Source organism: Rhineura floridana, chromosome 12, assembly GCF_030035675.1.
Source record: "Rhineura floridana isolate rRhiFlo1 chromosome 12, rRhiFlo1.hap2, whole genome shotgun sequence".
Classification (NCBI taxonomy): domain Eukaryota; kingdom Metazoa; phylum Chordata; class Lepidosauria; order Squamata; family Rhineuridae; genus Rhineura; species Rhineura floridana.
Genome location: NC_084491.1, coordinates 22,192,815 through 22,215,637, shown reverse-complemented (window position 1 = coordinate 22,215,637; position 22,823 = coordinate 22,192,815). Strand labels below are relative to the sequence as shown.

Here is a 22,823-nt window from a genome sequence, read left to right as displayed (position 1 = left end):
TAGGAATGGTGCCAACAATGCCCATCCCACAGTGCTGATCCAGAAGGATAGTACAGTCAATGGTATTGAAAGCCACTGAGAGATTGAACACAAGGAACAGGGTTACACTCACCCTGTTCTCTCTATAAAGGTCAACCATCAGGAAAACCAAGGCTTATTCAGTCCGAAATCCAGGCCTGAACCTGGACTGAAACAGATCCAGATAATTAGTCTCATCCAGAAACGTGTGCAGCTGTTCTGCCACAACCCTATCAGTCACCTTTCCCAGGAAGGGAGTATTTGTGACTGGGTGATAGTTATTAAAATCCATTGGTTCCAGGGTTGTTTTCTTCAGTAGTGGTCACTATTATAAGGTGGCAGGCACCACCCCTTAATGCACAGAGGTGTTTACCACTCCCAGAGCTTGGAAAAGTTACTTTTTGAACTACAACTCCCATCAGCCCAATCCAGTAGCCATGCTGGCTGAGGCTGATGGGAGTTGTAGTTCAAAAAAGTAACTTTTCCAAGCTCTGACCACTCCCTAGACCCACCCGATCAGCCCTCCTCAGCTCAGTTTCAATTGCCATGACAGGCAAATATCAAGAGGACATGTATTTGAATGCATTCCTGCAAGCACCCTGTCCAAGTAATTAGGCCTTATAAACTGGAAATGATTCCACCAAGTCAAAGACGACGTAGCATCTGTTGATTCATTGTTGCTGTTTGTATTCATTTAACCTTTGTATCCTATCAAAAATGAATAAAAATAATAATGGGGAAATGTACTATCGAAACATAAAATTGCATTTTTTTTATTTATAAAGATTCACAAGCCACTTAGTCAAACAGCTCTCAAAGTGGCATTGTACATAATGAAATTGTGGTTAAAACAGCTGAAATGTACTGTCCTATTTTAAAAATCCCCACAAATAGTGTCATTCCCGTTAAAACACAGATAAAATCAGTGAAACTTTTAAATCAAATAACAAAATTTGGAGTTGCATTTATCCAAGTCTGACTCAGAGCGGACCCATTGAAATTAATGGACCGAAAAGTCATGTATACTCTGAGTAGGGCTAGCACTGAATACTAGCCTAAATGTCTGGGTAGGCTTGCTGAAACAACAACAACAACAACAATGATAAAACTTTCAGCAGGCATCTAAAACAATATAGTGATGGTGTCTCCCTAGTAGCAACTCCAGAAATAGCAGGCTCTCTGGAGGTTGCAAAGTTACAAAGATGTATGCAAAGCATTGAAGGCTGTGCAAATCATTAGATTTTTCTCTTTTCCTTGTGTTTCATGTTACTTTAGGAGTAGCTAGATTGTGGCAAACAGCTAATCTAGAGTACACAGTATTTGCCTTGGCATGCCTTCTAAGTAGGCCATCTGAGTTGAGTTTATTTTTAAATATATATATATATATGTAGGCCATAGGACACAGCTGAAAAGTGCTCAAATTAGCACCTTTGTTGACTGTGTTGTATCGATCTGCACAGCAGTAGCATGGCAGAAGGAGAAAAATAGATCCAATGAAAGATAGACAGATGCTGCAAAAGTTGGAAACCCTGTAATGCTTTACAGCAGTGGTGCTCTGGAAATGACTGGTAAACAGCTACTTGTTAGTTCCTTCAGAATATCGAGAATGGGTTCAAGCACAATTTAAATCATTTTTATAGGTAAGCATCAGAAACTATCAGCCCCACACTTGTAGTTTGATAAGTCTACTGTAAACCACCAGAAAGCTTCGGCTAAGGGGAGGTATAGAAGTACAATAAATAAATAAATAAATACATGTTTGCCTGAAGACATTCGTGTTTTAGAACATACAGAGCTTGGAGGTAATTAGTTACAAAAAATGAATTACATGTAATTTAGTACTTTTCTGAGGAACAAATGGGCAATTTCTTTATATTTTTATTGTAATAAGAGTAATTTTATTACTTTTGAGGAGTAATTGTAATGTTTCCAGCATTACGTTTGGGCATTATTGGGGGGGGAAGCAGGGGAAGTCTTCTGCTCCTCTGATTCATGGATGAAAATCATGTGCCTCAAACTGGGCTTCTGTGCAGCGTTGCTCTTTCTTCATGCCCCGTGCGTGTTTAGGGGGTGACGACGGAGGAAGCAGAGAATGAGATGGGGGCAGAGTAGAGAATGCAATTGTTTAAAAAATGGACGGTGGTGAAAGAATGGAGTGGAGGGGGAAAAAAGCCGGAGGGCAAGGACATGGATGAAGGAAGAGAAGAAGGCAGCAGCAAAATGGAGATAAAGAACTGTGGAGGTGAGAGACAATGATGTGTGTGTGAATATCTTGTTTGCGCTTGTTGTGCAAAGCAGCCTCTGCCGCCCACCCTGGCTACTTTGCTGCATTTGCAGTGTTTTCACTTTTTTGCACCCAAGGGAAAATGTTTGGATGGGTCGGTGTGCCTTAGTTGGTGGTAGTACCTTAGTTGGTGGTAGGACAGGGTCCTGGAGGTGGCTGAGTGAGAAAGATGACTCTTGCTGGCTGAGAGAGAGTGTGTTTTGGGGAGATTACACTTGGGTTGATGCACAAAGATCTGAGTGGTGGCCTCTGCCTCCCTCCCAGCCTCCCTTACCAGTGGAGAGACCAGCACTGCTGTCTGATGTATAAAAAGAATTGTTCTACTACCTCTCTCTGTGTGTGTTTATTTTCAGTGTTGTTTTAGGTTGTTTAGGTGTGCAGCAGCTAAGGCCAGCACCTTGTAGGCACTCTAGTTGTTGTTGTTTTTAAGGAACTTAACTGTAATTGTAGTAATTACTTTTGAGTAACAGTAATCAATTCCTTTCAGGACAATTGTAATTGTAATGGTAATTTATTCCTTTTTGGGGCCATGTAACAGTAATTGTAATTTATTCCTTTTCAAAAGTAATCTTCCAAGCTCTGAGAACATAAGATGAGTCTGCTAGATCAGGCCAGTGGTCCATCTAGTCCAAAATCCTATTTTCACAATGGCCTATGGGATGCCCATAAGCAGGACCTGAGCACAACACCACTTTCCCCACCTGTGGTTCCCAACAACTGGCATTCAGAAGCATATTGCCTCCAAATGTGAAGGTGGAACATAACCCTTGTTACCAGTAACCACTGATAACTTTATCCTCCATGGGTTCATCTAATATAATACTGTCCTGTTTTAGAGGGCAGCTGAAGCAGGATGGACTGACAAGGTCTTCACCCAGAAGGAACTGTTGCTCATGAATTCTTCATGGAGAATAGTGTCAGGCTTAGGTGGGCAACACAGCCATTTCCAGACAGGACAGTAGGAGTTAAGGAAAGAGTTAAGCCGTTAATTGAGAGCACTTGGGAGAAACGCCCAAGGTCAGGCTGCAGCTGTAACGGATCAAAGAAGCAGCAATAAAAGGCTTGAGTAAGCACACAGAGGTGTGGGGGTAATAGGAATGTGTTATAGTTGGTTGGAGAGAGAGAGAGAGCGAAGGAGCACGGTGTGACAAACCTATTGAAACAAGTAAAGTTTCTCTTCCTGAACGTCTTGGCTGGTGGTCTATTATTTCATCCTGCAGCAGGCATAACTAAGCACGCTAAAATGCTACTGGACTTCTGGTTCTGCTGGTCCATTTGAAGCTGTACACTCTACAAATAGGTCATTACATTACTGTTAGCTATAAGAAGGCTAAATGGAGCCTTCATGTTCAGTACCTCTGCAAATTATAATGTATGGGGCACCTGTGGCCCTCCAGATGTTTTTGGACTCCAACTCTCATAAGAACATAAGAAGAGCCTGCTAGATCAGTCCAATGGGCCATCTAGTCCAGCATCCTGTTCTCACAGTGGTCAACCAGATGCCTATGTGAAGCCCCCAAGCAATACCTAAGTGCAAGAGCACTCTCCCCTTCTGCCGATCCCAGCAACTGGTATTGAGAAGCATACTGTCACCGACTGCGGAGACAGAGCGTAGCCATCATGGTTAGTAGCCAGCCATTGATAGCGTTATACTCCATGTAAAGCCTCCCAAGGTAGTGGCCAGCACTACCTCTCCTGGGAGTGAATTCTGTAGTTTAACTATGCCCTGTGTGTGATAGCCCCAGCCGGCACAGTCAATATCAGGGGATGATGGCAGTTATAGTTCTACATCATTTAGAGGGCCACAAGTTCCCCATCCCTGATTTAAAACCATGGTTAACCCATTCTTTCACATTAATCATCATCACCATTGTCGTCCTCCAAGACATTGCATGCCCTTCAAATACTGTGTATGGAACTAAAGGGGGGGGAGAATGGGGAGGGGGAAGGAAAAATGCAAACACAGACACCTGTTCTTAATGTTTCAGAGAACTTTAAATGACCTGATGAGAAGAAAACACTTCAGAGAGCCAAAAGCAGCCAGCCTCTAAACAGCAGGGGTGTAGTTGTCCAGGGTCTTGGGGGGGGTCTAAGGCCCCTTATGTTTTGGGGAGTAGGGTCTCTAGCATCCTGCAAGCCAATCAGAATGAAAGGGGAGCCAGATAAAATCTTCTAACATGCTTTCTTGTCATTTCCTGCAGATTGGAGCCAAGTAGAGTGAAAGGAGGTGAGACAGCTACTGAGAAGACTTTTCTCAGTAGCCAACACTCTCCCTTTCATGCTTATTGGCTCCTAGGGATGCCTGTTGTGAGAGAAGGCATTAACAAGGATCTCATTCTCAACCCAGCCGTAAAAGAAAAAAAGGTAGAGGGGGTGTGGCTGTGACTATCATGAAGGGACCCTGCATTCCTGAATTTGCCACTACATTATTGCTCAGCAGAGCTGACCAAATTATCCTGCATCCCTTCTCTCTCTCTCTGCTGCAGCCTGATGGAATGGCTGCTACTAGGTGCCAGATGAGGGAAAGCCAAAGACAGTCTCCCTGATGCAAAAACAGCAGAAGGGGGGGTATTGCCAATGGATTAAGGGCAGAAGGGGGGTATTACCTTCATGTGTATATTAGGCACAGTTGCATAAAGAAATGAATACATTTGGACAGATTTGAGAAAAAATGCATACAGAGTTTGGTGCAGGCTTTTAAATGCAAAATTCACAAGCTGAGGCAGAAATATGGAAAACTGAATTTAAGGTAGGAAACGAGAGAGAAACGAAAACTGACAGATTCAGCCATCCCTACCTACTGGTTTGCAGGACAGTACATGATTTGGTTTTGGTGATGGCGCCAGGTTCCTTTTAAGACAAGGGTTGATATTAGGAGCTGTTATGTTATTTTATGTATTGTTATTTTAATTGTATGCAGTATGTTTGGTGTGCCACCCTTTGGTGGAAGGGGCGTTATAAATAAATGGTATTATTATTATTATTATTGTTTAATCATCATCATCATCATCATCATCATCATCATCATCCCTTTACATATTTTGTGATTTTCCCTGCAGTGGTTAAGGATGTGCCTGCATCAGGCCTGGCTTCGCATATTCAGATTGCTATGTTTGCTAAGTGGTGAACAAAACATCACAGCAAGAACAGCTGGTTTCTTAACTCCATCTCTTTTTAAGCAAAATAAAATAAAAGTCTTCCCCCACCTTCCCGTTACTCGGCAGACGTGTCATCTCTCCCTCAACCTGCCTGACAAGTGAATGATACAACAGGGCTCTTTAAAGTTCAAACCATATTGCATGGCAGATGCTCCAATACTATTAATTCAGGAGCTTCATCCAGACTCCCCATTGCCATTCCCTTCCCTTAAGGCAATTTATGGCCACCTCTTGCTTCATATCATCACATTATGGCCACATTAATCCTAAATATGCATTAACCTCACCTCTGGCTTTCCTGGTCTCTTTCTCTCCCCCCCGCCACATCAAAAGGTCTACATTTCCCCCACACACGCAGTCTTCCCCTGCAGCTTGGTGTGTTCTGCTTCATATTTTTCAAATTAGCTCCAAGATGATCACTTTATATTATCCCAAGTTTTTGTTCTAATACCACCCCCTTTTTTCATTTGTTTTCAAGTACCTTTCACAGTAGTAACAATCCTTAGAAAAAACTTGCTAGTCTTTCTTTTTTAATCAATTTCCCAATTTATTTCCCTTTCATGTTTATACTGGATGGTCCTTCAGGAGGATTTATGAAAGCTAAGTGGCATCTAAGGTCTTGCCCAAAAAATCCTTGAGAGTAGGCGTACGGATCTGGATGTATATCTCTTCTCTTCCTCTATTTCTAATGTTCAGGCTGTAAGTGCCACTTACATAGCCAAAAGACCACCACCCGCCCACAAGATGGTGTTATCAGCAAACTCGGAAGATTCCAATGTTTACAGAAGTACAAACATTCTTTGGAGGGATGAGTTATCTAAGGCAAGAAAACCTCAATATGGATTCAAAATGCTCAGCAGTCATGGAATGACAACTGGGAGTGGAAACCTGGAAAACCAGTTTGAAGGGAGGAACAGAATGAAGAAGCTGGAATCTCAAACAGGGAGCAACCTATCCCCCTTGTATTATTTTAAAGACCAATGTGAATTCCTGGCTTTGTCCGAGTCTGATCAGCCTATGTTGTCAGAAAGGCTTACAGTTCAATTGCCTGCTACAATTGAAGTTCTTCTCTTTGCATTCAGACCCAGAGATATTTTACTACCCCGTGGCTTCCAGCATATTGGGAGGTTCTGCAGCAAGATCCGAAACCTACAGACCTATTGCTGCTTCATGTACTGAGTCACTGGAATGCCAGGTCTGTGCCCTGTGTACTGAGCCATTGGGACATTCACAAAGCGATGATATGTCCCAGGTGCCAGAGAGACTCTACCCACTCAGTTGGCTATTTGCTACTCTGACTTCAAAAGGATATAAAAGAGCCCTGATGGATCAGGCCAAAGGCCCATCTAGTCCAGCATCCTGCTCTCACAGTGGTCAGCTGTGGAAAGCCCACAAGAAGGACATGAGAGTGACAGCACTCTCCCCAATTGTGATTCCCAGCAATTGGTATTCAGAGACATTCTACCTTCAACAGTGGAGACTGAACATAAGCAATAAGGCTGGTAGCCACTGGCAGACTTCTGTGAATTTGTCTTATCAGCTATTAAAGTCACTCAAGGTGGTGGCCATCACAGCATCTTGTCTGAGTGAATTCCTTGACACCAACAGCACTCGTTCTGTCTGATGCCTCGCTTGTTAATTCTGACTTCTAGCTGTTATTCAGCAGCTGATTATGGACCACTTTGGACATATTCTTCTCCTGGTTATGGGGCATGAAATTGAATTAGTCACAGAATTTCCTGGAAAACCACTGGCTGCAATAGAATGAGGCGGCAGGATGAATACTATAGATTGGAGAATGCCAGATATATATATATATATATATATATATATATATATATATATATATATATATATATATATATATATATATATATATATATATATATATATATATATATATATATATATATATAATGTTTCTCCATGTGAATATATATATAATGTTTCTCCATGTGAAGTGTAGCTACAGCCTGAGAATGATAGAAGGAGAAAAAACAGAGCAGGAAAAGGAAAAAAAGAGGTACATGTGTTTTAAAAACTGAATTAAAACTAGGTCACTTTGTTTAGGGTTTAGGTGAGCATGGCTTGTATCCAATGGTGGTTTTGTGCTTGCAAAATGCACTTACTGTCACACAAGCCAGGCCCCAAAAAGCTGTTCTAAAGGTTTGGAAGACCCCCCTCCCACAACAGCATGGAATGAAACTCAGCTAGTTGCCAGAATTAATCCAGAGTTGTATGGCTTACAAAAGGGAGGAAAACCAGATGTCTTTCAACAAAGCCAATTTGGCTAGAAGCAATAGAGGTGCAGTAAAGTCACCTTTTTTATATATTCAGACCTGCGTGGATTTTCCCCAGAAGCTTTTCATTGAATTTGATCTTCACTTTCCAGCTCCATCCATCTCTAATTGTATCCTTCTGTAGCAGCCATTAAGACTGGAATGTAACACGCTACCCTCTAGTTGATTTCAAGAATGATATTATCCCATCAATTTTCCAGCAAATTACAGTGCTTTGCAGAAGCGCATTAAACTATGAGATCTTTCTCATTATAGATTTCTCACAAGGCTTTTCATTCCAAATGAGCTTTGAGCCCACCTTAAATCTCTGATGGAGCTGCCTCCTTTCCCCTCTGCATGAAATGAGAAGTGCAACTTTCATGCAGTAATTTGGAATTGGACCATCTGAGTGAAGTCTGGAAGTGCAGGATGCAATCTTGGAAAGCTGATAAGGATATTTAGTTGTGCAAGATAATACATTGCCTAGGAATCATGAAGCATGCAGATACAGATATTGAAAGACTCTTTGCTTTTTATTGTTATGGGTTTTGGCATTGATTTCTATGAGTCTTCTTCCAGCCTCTGATCTGGAACCCTGCACCTTGAGGTGTGCTCTGTAGCTGAGAAGCCTGCTCCACTGGTCAGATGAGTCTCCTTTGTTAATCTAATAGAGTGGCCAGGTGGGCCAATAGGTCTCTCAAGTGCCCATTAACTGGCGTATGGGCCAGGGAGATCCTATTGTTATTGAAGCTCTTCAGGAGATCCTTCCCGTCCTGGGACCAAAGAGAGGCTTGTGTGTTTAGCTGGCTGGAGGAAAGGCTGGGAGACAAAGAGAGGCTGGGTCCCTGCATCATGGCTCTCGGGTGCCTCCTATAAGCCTGATGAAACGGTAAGATCTATTGGACTACTCCAATAGATGAACCCCTCCATCTTAAGCTCAGGTTGGAATGTGTGTAAATAAACCATATTTCATAAAGACACCCTAAACTCCACTGATCTTTTCCAAGGAAACCAAACCCTGGGCAAGCACAGGGACCCCTGGAGATCTCTCACCCCTCGGAGACTGGGGTGGCATGCAACAGTATTCTTTCTTGTTATCCATCACCTATGAAGATCCTAGTTATTTCAGCTAGCCAGGATCAGTGGCCAAGTAATTATTAGAGCAGAGATACTGTGGTTCAGATATGATATTGCCATCTCTTGATGAAACAACTAATACCTTTAATATGCTGGAGTTATTTCAAATGCAAAAAACCCTAAACTGATGAAGCAAGTTGATTTAGCATCTCTTTTAAATACTGCCCATGCTAGAGGTGTTAGCTTAATTGCTCAAAAGTGACAACTATTTCTGAATTTGCATTTACGGAGCCATTGTAATTTTGCTGGGAAGAAAAATGCCTATGCATGGCTCCCTCTGGTCCATGCAAATTACAGGTTGAACACATCTTGATATTTTATCTTCTCCGTCAACTCACAGCATGAGCAGAGTATATTCCTGGGAGCAGCAAAGACAGAAGAGAAGGGCAAAGAAGTAGCGGGTGGATGTTACATTTACTCTACAAATGAGGAGGGAGTTCCAACTTTGCTCATAATGGAAAATCAGAATAGCATGGGGCTGAGGGGGTACTTAGCACTTGGTACAAGTCAAATAGAACACCATTTATAGCAAGACTGGAGCTTCTAGAAGCTGGAGTTTCTTCTGAGCTACTCCACAAATGTTCCCATGCTACTTCAAGCCATTTGGTTATATTATCTAAGCCAGCCTTTCCCAACCAGTGTGCCTCCAGATGTTGTTGGATCACAATTCCCATCTTTCCTAATCATTGGGAATGCTGGCTGGGGCTGATGGGAGTTGTGGTCCAACAACATCTGGAGGCACACTGGTTGGGAAAGGCTGATAAGCCAATAGCTACAGCATAAGAATCATGTCTTCTTCCTACTCTTTCTGGGTTCCTGATTGTCCCTTCAAGACCTTATTGAATCACTGAGCAAGAGCAGAAAAACAACCTTGTTTTAAGACTGTTTTTAGCTTTTTTAGAATTCTTTGTAGAATGCTTTGTCAAACTACTGTTTTATCATTGATGTATTTGCAACCTGGGCTTCTTCAGGAGGAAGGCTAGGGTATATACTGAAAACAACACTACTTTGTTGCACCTCAAGAACAATTTTGTAGAGCTGGAAAGGGGGCAGAAAAGGGCAACGAAAATCATCACAGGACTAGAGCCACTCTTCTGTTTTGGCTGGAATAGTTTTACTTGTTTTTATAATGGTAACTGAGTTGGTGTTGTTGTTTTTATAATAATAATTTGTTTATTGCTTAGTCCAAGGACCATTGCAAGAAGGCACTGAATACAAAACATTAAAATATTTAGGGCTTTCATCGATAACAAAAATAAAATAACACAACATCTGATAACATAGCAAAAAGCATTTTATACACTCATATCTCTGAGTCTCTATGGCAGTTAACAGAAATGGCATCCAGGAACTTTTCCCTGGATCTAGCAGGCTTTACCGCAAAAGTAGCGACCCTCTGGATCACATACTGATTTGTTGTTCGTAACAAAAAGCAAAGTTTCTCTTTCACACCCCAAAATTTCATTTTCTTTAGGAAAGGCTCTAAGTAACTTTCTCTGATGTCAGTATATAACTGACACTCGAGAATGTAATGAGCCGACTTCCGGGAAGGGTGACTTCGCTTGTGCCTGCTTTTGAGACGGGCTCCCGCCTCAAAAGAAGCTTATTCAGATATAAATCAGTCAGAACATTTTTTTTTTGACTGATGAAATTTCTCCCGGGCAGGGAGAAACGTAGAGATCAACCTCAAAAGCCTGTTTTTGTTGGGAGGACTGGATTTCATTAATTTATGAGAAAAGGTCCAGCCAGCAATGCCGGACGGACTTCCGAACAAGCTCTATCTGATTAATGCGATACGTTTATCTTTTCTTCAAAGAGAAAACGGACTAACAGGCAAGCACCCTTCTTTCTATTATTTTTTTTACTTGGTTTAAATTGTTGCAGCAAAAAGAGATTTGTCAAATGAATCAGCTTTAAAGAACTTCTGGGTGAGCTATAACTCTTCTCTGTTATTCACGAAATTAACAGCTTATCTCTGTTTCTATTGCAAAAAGCTGTCCTGGAAGTGCATTCTAAAGATATAAACAGAAGAGGGATTTCTATTCCGAGGAACATTATATTGTCTGGGACTATTCTCTTTTTGGTCTATTTTATTTTGACGAATCTGCTTCTTCACGACGCCACTAACTGTTTTGATGCTGGGAACTAAATTTGTTTTGTATTCTTGAACATAGAGAGATAAGGCAGGTTGCTCTGTTTATACTGTGATGTCATCAAGCCTGGAATATTAACCCAATTGTTGCTGAAATAAGAAGTGGTTCTTTATTTTTGTTTTGTTTTGTTTTCGTGGTTTTAAAAATGGCAATCAAGAAAGTGGCTGAGAATCTGGAAGTAATTATGTTTCAGAAAATAATGGATGAGATTGAGATAACGAAACAAACCCTGCGACAGGACAGTAAGGAGCTGAAAATTGAACTGAGCAAAATGACGCAGGAGCTTAAAGAAATAGGGGATCCTGTGAGAGAGGAGAATGAGATCAGAGATGAGAAAAGAAAAAATAAAGGGAAGATACAAGCCTTGGAGATTGGAACAAATGTGGAATTGGAAAAAGATCTGGAGTTTATGGATATTAGAAATAAAATCTACTGTTTGGAATTTAACGTTATCTCTGAAGAAATTAATGAAGATATTAGAGATAAAGTTATCAATGGCTTGGATAATCTTCTGGACTGGAATGACGTGATGGAGCTTGATATAGAGAAAATCTATGGAATTAACTGCAGCCATGTGACAATGGAAAAACTCTCAAGAGATGAGCCAGTGCATTTTGTAAAAAAGAAGAACAGAGATATGACTTTACAACAATATTTCAGCAACTTATTCAGAATTGATGGCAAGAAAATATTTGGGATAGAGGAAATTCCCATCAGACTCTTATTATATGACTATGGCTATGACAGCAAGATTATTATGGAATACTGATAATGGAAGATTGGACACTGAAATTACTGGACTTAACAGGACTATTGAAGATGGAAGATGGAATTAATATGGATAATGGAATAATGGCTATTGAAATTATTGGACTTAACAGATTTTGATGAGATGGATTAATCAATATGTTTATTTGGATTATGGTTATGACAATAAGATTATTATTATTATTAACGAGATGGATTAATCGACATGTTTATTTGGAGAAAAATTGATAGATATATTTCTTAAAGAATTGAAACCTCTCTTTGACTTTTTGTGGAAAGAATAAAGTAATGTTTATGAGATTTGATGATTAATTAAGATAACTACTGGAGGAAAGTGATTTTATAATATAATTTAAGAGACAGGATTGTTATATATTGTAGACCTATAACTGATTTGATCTGCGACAAATGGGAAGTCAACATTTTATTTTTTTGTTTAATCATTTTTGTTTTGTTTTGTTTTTTGTCTTTGAATCTTTTATGATTTTGTTTTGTATGTTTTATGAAAATTTGAATAAAAATTATTGTAAAAAAAAAAAGAGAGAATGTAATGAGCCAAATCCTCCGGTACTGGCTTTCCACAAACACGCAGCCTATCTTGTACTGGTATACCATAAAATCTCCCCCATTTCATCATTGTATCCATTTGTTCAAAGCGCAAATGTGTGAAGGCTTTACAGGCTTCCATTTCCAAGGGGAATGCCAGGTATTTTTCATATTTATGCTCTCGTTTTACGTCAGCTAGCCATTTCACTGTTCCTGCGGAAGTAAGGGCAGTTATGTCAGTTTGCGCTCCTACATCAGACACTCTTTGTTTAAAGATCTTATTAGTAACATTCAGCTTTGGATTCAATGCCTGAGCAGAGAATCCAAAATCAGGGAGTAGTTTTAAAAATTTCTGCAACCAAAAGTTTCCCTGCGGGAGTGTCCTCTGTTCCTCCAGACAGATCTTAGGAAGCCTTTCTTCCATTAGGTTATTTATTTTGTACCAGTAATTTGCCATCCTGACATATATTAACCCTGAGATCTTATCCATGCCCAGTTTGGCTCTAGTTAAATAAGCTGGGGTAGATTTTGAAACCCCCTAAGATCGTACTCAGGAAGCAACTTTGAATATTTTCGATTTTAGAAACATCTGCAAAGCCCCAAATTTCAGTGCCGAAAATTAGCATTGATATAACCTTTACTTTAAAGATGTTTATAACTGGGCGTAATGAGCCTGGATATCTATAGTTTAGCAGTCTGTTTAGGGATTGCAAACTGGTGACAGATTTCATTTCGGTTTTCTTTATTTGTAATGCCCAGGATCCTGAAGATGAGAAGGTAATGCCAAGATAATAATAAGTTTTTACCTGCTCTAACTCTTTGGAGTTAATAAACCATCTATGTGATTTCCTCTTTTTACCAAAGACTACTACTTTAGATTTATTGTTGTTAATAACCAGGTTGTTTTCTGCACAGTAGAAACTAAACTGTCTTAGCAGTCTTCTCAGGCTAACTTGGGATGTTGACAGGAGGATCATATCATCTGCATATAATAATATATTTACCTCTCTGTTTAAGATTTTGAGCGTATGGTAATTCTGATTTTGTAGCACAAAGACAATATCATTAATACAAAAATTAAAAAGAAATGGTGCTAAAATGCAACCTTGGCGTACACCTTTATGTGTGGAGATCTTATCTGTCAGGGCCATACTTGAACCTGTTCTAACCTTCAAGTAAGTTTCTGAGTAAAGTGCTTTCATTAGGAGTAAGAGTCTCATATCTATATTTGTGTTTGACAACGTTTCCCAGAAGTGATGTCTATGTATAGAGTCGAAAGCTTCACTTAAATCAATAAAAGCTGCAAAAAGCTGTCCACCCTTTGTGGAATACTTAGTTATCAAATGAAATAATGTAGAGCAGTTATCCTGAAACCAGCCTGTTCTTCAGCTAACATAGAATTTTCATCAGCCCAGTTCTCTAATTTTTGCAGGAGCTGCTTAGCATAAATTTTAGCTGGAATATTAATCAGGCTGATTGGTCTATAGTTTCTAGGATCCTGCCGATTACCTTTCTTAAATATTGGTACTACTATACTAAGATTCCAACCTTTTGGGATGCAACCTGTCTTGTTTATGTGGGTAAACAGCCCTGCCAATAATGAGGCCCACCAGTCAGCATCACTTTTAAGTAATTCCGGGGGCAGAAAGTCATCACCTGGGGCCTTATTGTTCTTCATTGTCTGAATAAGGGATTTAATCTCAAATGCAGTTACAGGAGACCATAAAGGGAGGGAAGTGATGTCCAATGCCCACGGAAAACTACTAACAGTCCTTACATCGTCTTCTTCTCTAAATAAATTTGAATAGAACCTTTCGCAAGTTAGGGCTGAAACAGGAATATCAAGTGTAAATTTTGTTTCTCTGAGTCTGCTAGAGACCAGATGCCAGAAGTAGGCAGAATTTGACTCTGTTGCTGCCAATTTGAGGTCTGCCCAGAAAAATTTCTGAAACTGTGATTTCTTGCTTGAAATTAATTTTTTGTAATCACTTCTAAGTTTTAACATGATATTCTGTACCTCCGGATCAAATGAGGCATGTGCTCTACGTATCTGTCTTCTCAGTTTCCTTCTCAATACTCTGCACTCTGTGTCAAACCATAACGAATTCATAGGCTTTGATTCATTTGAGCTCATGTCAGTTTTTAACAAAGGTCTCAAATTGTTACATATATCCTGGTATGCTTCCAGTACCACATTGATATTGGCATCAGGGGTTAAAATTGTGTTGCCAAGTACTCTACCCATAATTGAATTCTGGAAGTCTTAAAGTTTGCTCACATTTACCTTTTGCCATTTCAACCTCCTTTCCCCCTGCACCTCCAGTTTCTGTGATAACCATTGATCTAAATAGGTCACCATCCTCATATCAGTTTCAACAGCTATCTTCACTGTTATGGGTTGATGATCACTATCCTCCCTAGAATCTACTGTTACACCAGAGAACAAGTGGGCTTTTCCTCTGGAGACACAGATATAATCGAGCACACTGCCTGCACTCGCAGAGAAGTAAGTAAAAGGGTGCGGAATGTTAGGATTGTTACTGCCTATTATCTGTAATCCAAACATATATGCTATCCTAAATAGATTAGCACCAGCCTTATTTGTCTTCTTATCCTGGATTTCCAATAGTTCAATTCTGCCAGGTCAGTTAAGTCATCTTCCGAGAGTCCACACTGCACAGCCACCTTTATCGAGGATGGTCCTAATCTTGCATTAAAATCCCCCAATACTATAAGGAGGGCATTTGGAAGCCTAGTGCCCAACTCCTCTAATAGCTGTTCTAAGTGCACCCAAACATCAGGCATAGAATATTGAGAGGAAGTTGGGGGGTATATAAACATTTACCAAGATAAGCACCATACCTTGAACCACAAATTTTACCACCAAAGAATTGTTGGTCAGGGCTGCTATGCCAACCAGTTCTCCCCTCCATCCCAGCTCTTCCTTAACCAAAATGGCTAAACCGCCTATAGCTCTACCTCTATCTTTTATCTTCTGTGCTGGGTTGACCCATGACATAAATCCTGGTAACACTAACTCATCCTTTGCCGTAAGCCATGTTTCTTACAATGCTATCATTGAATACTTGGATAAGTACTCAATGATATCATTGTCATAAGCTCTGGCCTTCCACCCAGCTATATTCCATGACATGATGTTTACAGACCTGTCAGCATGGTCATAGTTTCCTGTATTTAACTTCTTTGAGAATCCTACTGTTGATGCCACTATCAATGGGGCTGGCAAACATGTGGCCTGCTGTTTATGATGTCAATTTGTACCCTCTGAAATTTTGCTCTGGTTCCCCCAATTTTCCAAATCCTGCTCCAGATACTCAATTTCATCAAAATGTGGGCTCACCCTACTAACATTAGAGATCACAGGGCACACAGATTTTACTGAATAGGGGTTCTTATAGACTAATTTCTCTATAGGACCCAGTTCCCTATCTTCCAGGTATCTCATATCAAGCCACATGGAAGGCTTTGGAGTCATAGAGTTTGCATCTAATGTGATAGGGGCAATGCCACTCCCAGAGCATCTTGGCTCAGTTTTGTTTACTAAATAATTTATCTCAGCTGTGACCAAGCAATTCCTAGTACTCCTTTCCCTGCCAGGGAGCTTCTGCACATTTCCCACCCCTTCCTTCAGCCTGTTTTCCTGTTGGACAAAACCACAATCTACTGCAACCTGTTGTGTGCCTTCTTTATCTATAAGTCCATCTTGCTCTGCCTGCATATTAATCAGGTGATCTCTTAAGGACTCTAGTCTCATCACTATTTCATTCTGTGCCTTTAGAGACAGAGCACAAAATGACTCTAAGAGCACTTTCTCCTCATTATTATAAAAATCCTTTCCCTTAGATGACATTTGCCATTTTTGAACTTGGGCAGGTACAGAACCAGACAAGTCTGGAAAGCTCTCCCTCTCAGGGAAAAGATCATTTCCAGAACACTCCAGCTCATACTGATCTTCTTTAGGTTCATTATATTTTCCTTCCTCTAATTTTCTTGAGTCCTTCCTGTCTTGGCGGTCTTGGGATATATAGGAAACTTCTGAATCATTCAGGTCTATAAGATCACTCCCACCTCTAATCCCTTTATATGCGCATAGACTTTCATACTGGTCGTCCCTTAATTCCTCCTTTGCTAATGGCATAACAGGGGCGATATTTTCAAACATTCTGGTGACATAAAGTCCTGTTTTAGAAACTGTTCCTTATTACAGTGTATTTCCTTAGCCATTTGCCATTCCTGAAAAGAGACTACAGCACGGGCATATTTATAATTAAATAATAAATATTCAATATGGCTAATATCTGAAGCAGAGATTCTAACAGGAGCAATTGGTTTTAAAATTTGTATTAAATGAAATTTACGTTGTAACTGGGTTAACACACCCTTTGGCTTAGGATAATTTGAAAAAGCCAGTTTATGATGTACAAGCCTCAACTTCCAACTTTGGTTGTCTTTTGGCACCATTCAGTTAGATGTCTATTCTGGCCCTTGACTCTGGTCATTTGCCCCAGTTTCAGACCTCAGTCCCTGGTTATGAAGCACATATTGCCATGGATCATTCATTTCCCTCAGCCTACAGTTCCCCCTCAGTAGAGAGAGGAAGTTCAACAGATGTTTTAGTTGACTGATCACATAATGGTTTCTCTTCAGCATTCTGCATTCTGCTCATTTCCCCTTTAGGCCGCTTTCCCCCTTTAGGTGACACATTATCCTTTGCTTTCTTAGGGGTCTTATCTACCAGTTTAAATAATTTCTTAAAATTCATTTTCGTATCCAAATGTGTAACCTTTGGGACCCCCTTTCTTCTTTTATTTTTTGTGCACTTTATATTTTTACTCTTTTCCCCATTACTATTTCCCCTTTTAATTTCCTTCAAACTGGGCTTAGGACATACTCCAGTGTATCAATATTAGAAGCACTCTGGGGAGACCCAGGCTTATTTTCCCTCTGTATAGAACCAATGTTTCCCCTTCTACAAAGTTCTACCATTGTAGTTAATAACCCATTATACTCCGCAAGAAATGATTTAATTAAGCCTAGATCCTTACGCATATCATTTGTCCGTTTCTCAATTTCAAATAATTTCAATTTCCTGTGTCTTCCACCTAATAACTTTATATCGGTGGGCTTCTTCTCAGTCAGCGCAGACAAAGAGACAAAGGAACAGAGGACCCAAGGACAAATCTGTTGCAGAGGGCTGTGCAGAAAAGTTCATATGAAGTCTGCTGCTCAAATGCAGAAAGCCCATCAGAGGTATTCAGAACATATTTTAAACACTGAGAGCTGTAGCAGGCAATAGCAGTAACTCCCACGCAGCTGATATCAGGTTAAGAAAATTAAGCCTTAAACACTCTGAAGTCTCAAACAGAAACGCGAAAGCACATAAATCCTCCAGCTCGCAATGCACACAAAGGAAAATTAAAAGTTTAAACAATTTAAAACCGTTAAAAGGTTAAAACTTAAAAACAAACCACGGAGCCTGAAAGAGACTAGCACTCAGGACGCCATCTTTCCTTCCTCTCGTCTACTTCCCTACCATGTTGTTTTTTTAAATATTCTGTTGTTCTAACCCGCCCCAGGTCCTTATGGTGAAGGGAAAGTAAGAAATCTTACAAATAAATAAACTCTCAATGGCTATTAGTCATAATGACTATATTGGCTCCAGTATCTGAAGTCTCTGAATGCCATTTGCTAGCAATCACAGGTGGGGGAGAGTTGATGTGCTCATATCCTGCTTCTAAGCTTCCACAGACATCTGAGGATATCTATATCTGTCTATACATAGAGAACACTAGCATGTCAAAGGAAAGACTAGGCTACAACCCTTCTTCCTGGCATGTCAGTTTCACCTGTGTGTAGAAGGGGACATGTTTTTGCTGGAACTGCAGCCTCAGAGATCATTCGGTAATGCAAGGGTTAATTCTGTTAATGTTAAAATCAACTAGCCCAGCAGGGGAGAGAGTTCCTAATGGGTTGAGATGTTGCCTAGCAACCTGGCAAAATGGCATGATGCTTCACTGAGGTGGCATGTGCTCTGGATGGCTGTGTAGTTCTGAGGGAGGTTTTTATTATTATTATTATTATTTATTGAATTTATTAGTCGCCCATCTGGCTGGCTGCCCAGCCATGCTGGGTGACGTACAAAATAGGCATACAATACCTAGACATTAAAAATCTAAAAACAATGAAGATAAAATCTAGCCCACCCCAAAAGCCTGCCTGAAGAGCCAGGTCTTCAAGGCCCGGCAGAAACTCATCATGGAAGGTTTTCTTTTATATAGTGAGAAGTCTCCCTGCTATGTACAAGGCCTGATACAAGAAAGACAAAACCTCTCTGTTCTTTTCATCCCAAATTATACACTGTTTTTGTTCAGTTTGCTCAGGTCTTTTCTTTCTGGACTCCATCTGTGTTATTTTCATGGATTTGCTAACAGTTTTCATATGGAAGCACATTCAGTCCTGTGAGGCTCCATCCATTGTTAGAAGCAGTAAAGTCATTAAATATGTTTGCCATCGAATCTAGGAGAACAAGGTGTATGGTATGGATGTTAATGCATGTGTACAGATCTCAAGGTAGCCAGTAGTCCTCTTCAGCATTACTCATTTGAAGCAAGAAAGTACAGTGCAAGGTGCAGATGCAGTGTGGCCATGTGCCCCATACTCAAAATGTTATGGCTCCTCCCAACCCCATCATTGCTGTCACTGTGTTGGGCATAACTTCTGAAGTGGGGAGCCTTCTCTGCACCCAGGGCAGCCTTTACTACCCAGCATCTTCCCCCTCTTTTGCCTTTTGGAGAGGTGTCTGCAATGTTTGTTAAGAACATCCATCAAAACAGCATCTATTTATTTATTTATTCAACTTATTAGTCGCTTATCTGGCTGAATTGTCAGCCACTCTAAATGACGTACAAAGCAGAACATGTAAACATCAAAACTTTAAGAGACTAACAATAAAAACTAAACAATAACATAGAAGCAACAAGTTCCAATAATAATAGGGCTTCTCTCTTGTATAGTCCGGAGGTGTAACTACCAATGGAGGTTCCTGGTGTAAGCATAGAACCAGTGTGGCAATAGTTCATTTGCAAGATGTAAAGCAACATCCTCCCCCGATCGCAACATGCAGCAACTCCAAGAAAGAGAGGGGCGGGACAACAGGCCCCTTGAAATCAAAACCAACAGGGCAGTTCTCATGGACTTTTCCTCATTTCTCCTACTCTTCACACCATTTTTCCCCCACGACCAGCTTACAAATGCCAATGATAAGACAGTCTCTGCCCTCAGGTTTAAAGTCTAGAAGACATGGCACAAAAGGAAAAGGGTTTGGGTGGGAAAAGGGCAGAAAAGAAGAAAAAATAAACTAACTTGGACATAGTTACTTACTTACAATGATTTAGCTATAAACATGACCAGCTGGTATGGAAAGATTTCCTAGGGGTGCGGGAGCCAGAGGTTGCTGATCTTTGAGCAGAACTGATGGAAAGGCTTTGCAGTTCCATGTTCCTCCTTCTCCTGTAGCCTGAAGGAATAGTTGCTTTTACCTCCAGCTGCAGAAGGCAAGGGTCTGGAAAGGAAAGGAAATGGGGGCACTTCCTTTCTATACATTGTGTTGAATGGAGAGGAAGTGGAGAGGACACCACTGAAGATAATGATGATGATTGTAACTGTGTTGCATATCACTGGGAGTAGCTTATTCTGTTGTGTGTTCAAACAGCACAGCTCAAGCATCTCAACCGTTTCTTGGCTGTGTGTGATGATGATGATGATGATGATGATGATAATAATAATAATAATAATAAACTTTATTTCTACCCCGCCAGTAGTAATAGTAGACCACCTCATGTCAAACCGCTACGCCATGCCCCTTTTGAGTTTGATGGGTGACATCAGCAGAAGCCCCCCGGAAGGCCCACCCTGGAAGGCCCACCCTGCGATTTCCATTTCCCCTGGTGACCTCACTGGATATCCTGTCCCCCAGAAGCTCCAGCCCTCGTGCCCCACCCCAGAAACGGTAGCCCTGTGACCCCCCAGGAGCACATGGTCCTCGCTGGACCATTGGGCGTATTTTTACTCAAAACGGGGTCCCGGATTGGTCCCTATAGGGGCATGTGACCCCTCTATGAGCACGTGGTCTCCAGGGGACCAATCTGAAGAGGTTTAAAACCCAAAGGTGAAAACAGGGTACCGGAATTGCACCCCAAAGGGGTGCATTTCTGCCCCCTCTCCAGACTGCTCCCTATAGGGGCATGTGACCCCTCTACGAGCACGGGGTCTCCAGGGGACCAATCTGAAGAGGTTTAAAACCCCTAGGTGAAATTAGGGTGCCGGAAATGGACCCCAAAGGGGTCCATTTCCACCCCCTCCTCTCCAGAGCAGCCCAATAGGGATAAGTAACCCCTCTACAGTTACGTCACCCAAGGGGGGAGGTTTTGAATCCCCAACCAATCAGGAGAGGGGATGGAGAGACCTGCTACAGAGGTGTATTATGCATGCCCAGACACGCTCTAAGGATCGAACATGGAACCAGCATGTGAATCAGTATATGGGCTAGTAGGTTTTTCCTATCCTCCAGCCCCTTTGAAAATGTGCTCAAAAAGGCGGGTAAAGCCTCGGAGATTATCGTTTCCACCAGCGAGTATAAAAATTAGCAGTGGAAAGGAAGAATCAAAGCATTTTAGAAAAAAATGGTCTGTTTCAACCCCAAACTTACCTGTAGCGGTGTTCATGGCCGGACAGTATCCAGACCCTGAAACCTCATTCCAGGCAAATTCTAGTGAATCCATGTCCGACACAGAGTGTGATTGTGGGTGTGATCTGAAGGCTCATTTCCTGAAGGAAGAACAACTTATGAAATCTGCTAAGGTTGTGGATAGAAGTGTACTTTTTAAACCCATAGTGGAAATGGAGGCTGAAGAAAACGAGTGGCTGGAAGATTTAAATGAAGGCATGGAGCAAGGGTGTCTACAGGTAGGTGTTTCTGAGCTGTATTTTTATTAGTGTGTTGTTTTTCCCAGTTTGGGGCATCCCCATTGCTAAAGTGCCTCTCTTTTTTTTTCTATAGGAAAATGTGACGCATGATGGTGATATGGAAAATCTACACATTGAGAGTTCGCAGGCTGTTAATATTTCCTGCATTTCATGTGTCTGTCCCAAGCCTGAACCCTGAAAGCTTGAAGCAGGAGTTTTTTTGGTACCAATAAAAATAGTTTACTTTAACCACTGGTGTCCATACCTGTATCAACCAGCAATATGGGAGAGCATGATGAAATTCTAAAAACCACATATTACACACCTGAGGAGGCTGGGAGCTTTGGGGGAGTGAACCATCTATTTCAGGAGGCAAAAAAGCACAGTAAAACACTAAGAAGGAAACATGTTATGACATGGCTTTCAGACCAAGATGCTTACACGTTGCATAAGCCAGCCAGAGTCCATTTTAAAAGAAACAAGACTATTGTGTCTGATATCGATGCCCAATGGCAGGCTGACTTAGTAGATACGCAACAATTTTCTAAGCACAACAAGAACTATAGGTACATTTTAACAGTCATAGATATTCTGTCTAAGTATGCATGGGCATTGCCTTTAAAAGACAAGACAGGCAAAGAGGTCTCTAAAGCTTTTAACGTTATATTTAGTCAGAGTGGAAGAAAGCCCCGAAAGCTCCAAACGGACCGAGGCAAAGAGTTTCTAAACAGAGTCGTAAACGCCTTGTTAAAGCAGCATGGAGTTCACCACTTCGTCAGCAATAATGAAGTAAAAGCTGCTATTGTTGAAAGATTTAACCGTACTCTGAAATCAAAAATGTGGAGGTATTTTACAGCTAACAATACCTATAGTTATATCGATATCCTACCACAACTCTTAAAAAGTTATAATCATAGTTTTCATAGAACTATCAGAGCAAGGCCTATTGATATTAACCATTCTAACGCCCTGGAGGTATGGAAAACCATTTATGGAGACTGTATTTACAGAAAAGAGGTATCAAAGCTGTTCAGGAAAGGAGACCACGTAAGGATTTCTAAAAGCAAGGGGGCATTTGTCAAGGGGTATGAACAAAATTTCACCACAGAGCTGTTTATAGTGGATCAGGTCATCAGAAGAGGAAGGAAACCTGTCTTCCTGTTAAAAGATTATGCTGGGGAGCCTGTAATTGGTTCTTTCTATTCTGAAGAGTTGCAGAAGGTTAATAACAAACAGGACAAATTGTACAGGATTGAATCAATTCTATCAACAAAAGGCAGGGGTAGGAAAAAGTATGATTTAGTGAAATGGTTAGGCTGGCCCAGTAAGTTCAACAGTTGGGTACTTGCTTCTGATCTTTGTGAACCTGCACAGAAGAATGGGGGATAGTGGTTTTTACATTACTCTGCCTAGCAATGCCTGTGTAACTGTTTTTCCGCAGAACACTAGCTCAGCTTTTACTATTCGCCTAGCAAGGCCCCTGGATCTACCAGGG

At 40.9% G+C, this 22,823-nt stretch overlaps 1 long non-coding RNA gene across 3 annotated transcripts; it reads left to right on the top strand.

Annotated features, from left to right (window-relative positions):
* Positions 1-1,444: 1,444 nt before the first annotated feature.
* LOC133368688 (uncharacterized) lies at positions 1,445-21,577 on the top strand. Of its 3 annotated transcripts, none has more exons than XR_009758737.1 (3): positions 1,445-1,658; positions 21,258-21,328; positions 21,423-21,577. It is a non-coding gene; the product is annotated as an uncharacterized LOC133368688 (long non-coding RNA). The 3 variants fall into 3 exon arrangements; XR_009758739.1 differs by lacking the exon at positions 1,445-1,658 and adding an exon at positions 17,521-17,614; XR_009758738.1 differs by lacking the exon at positions 1,445-1,658 and adding an exon at positions 18,123-18,265.
* The last annotated feature ends 1,246 nt before the right edge of the window (positions 21,578-22,823 follow it).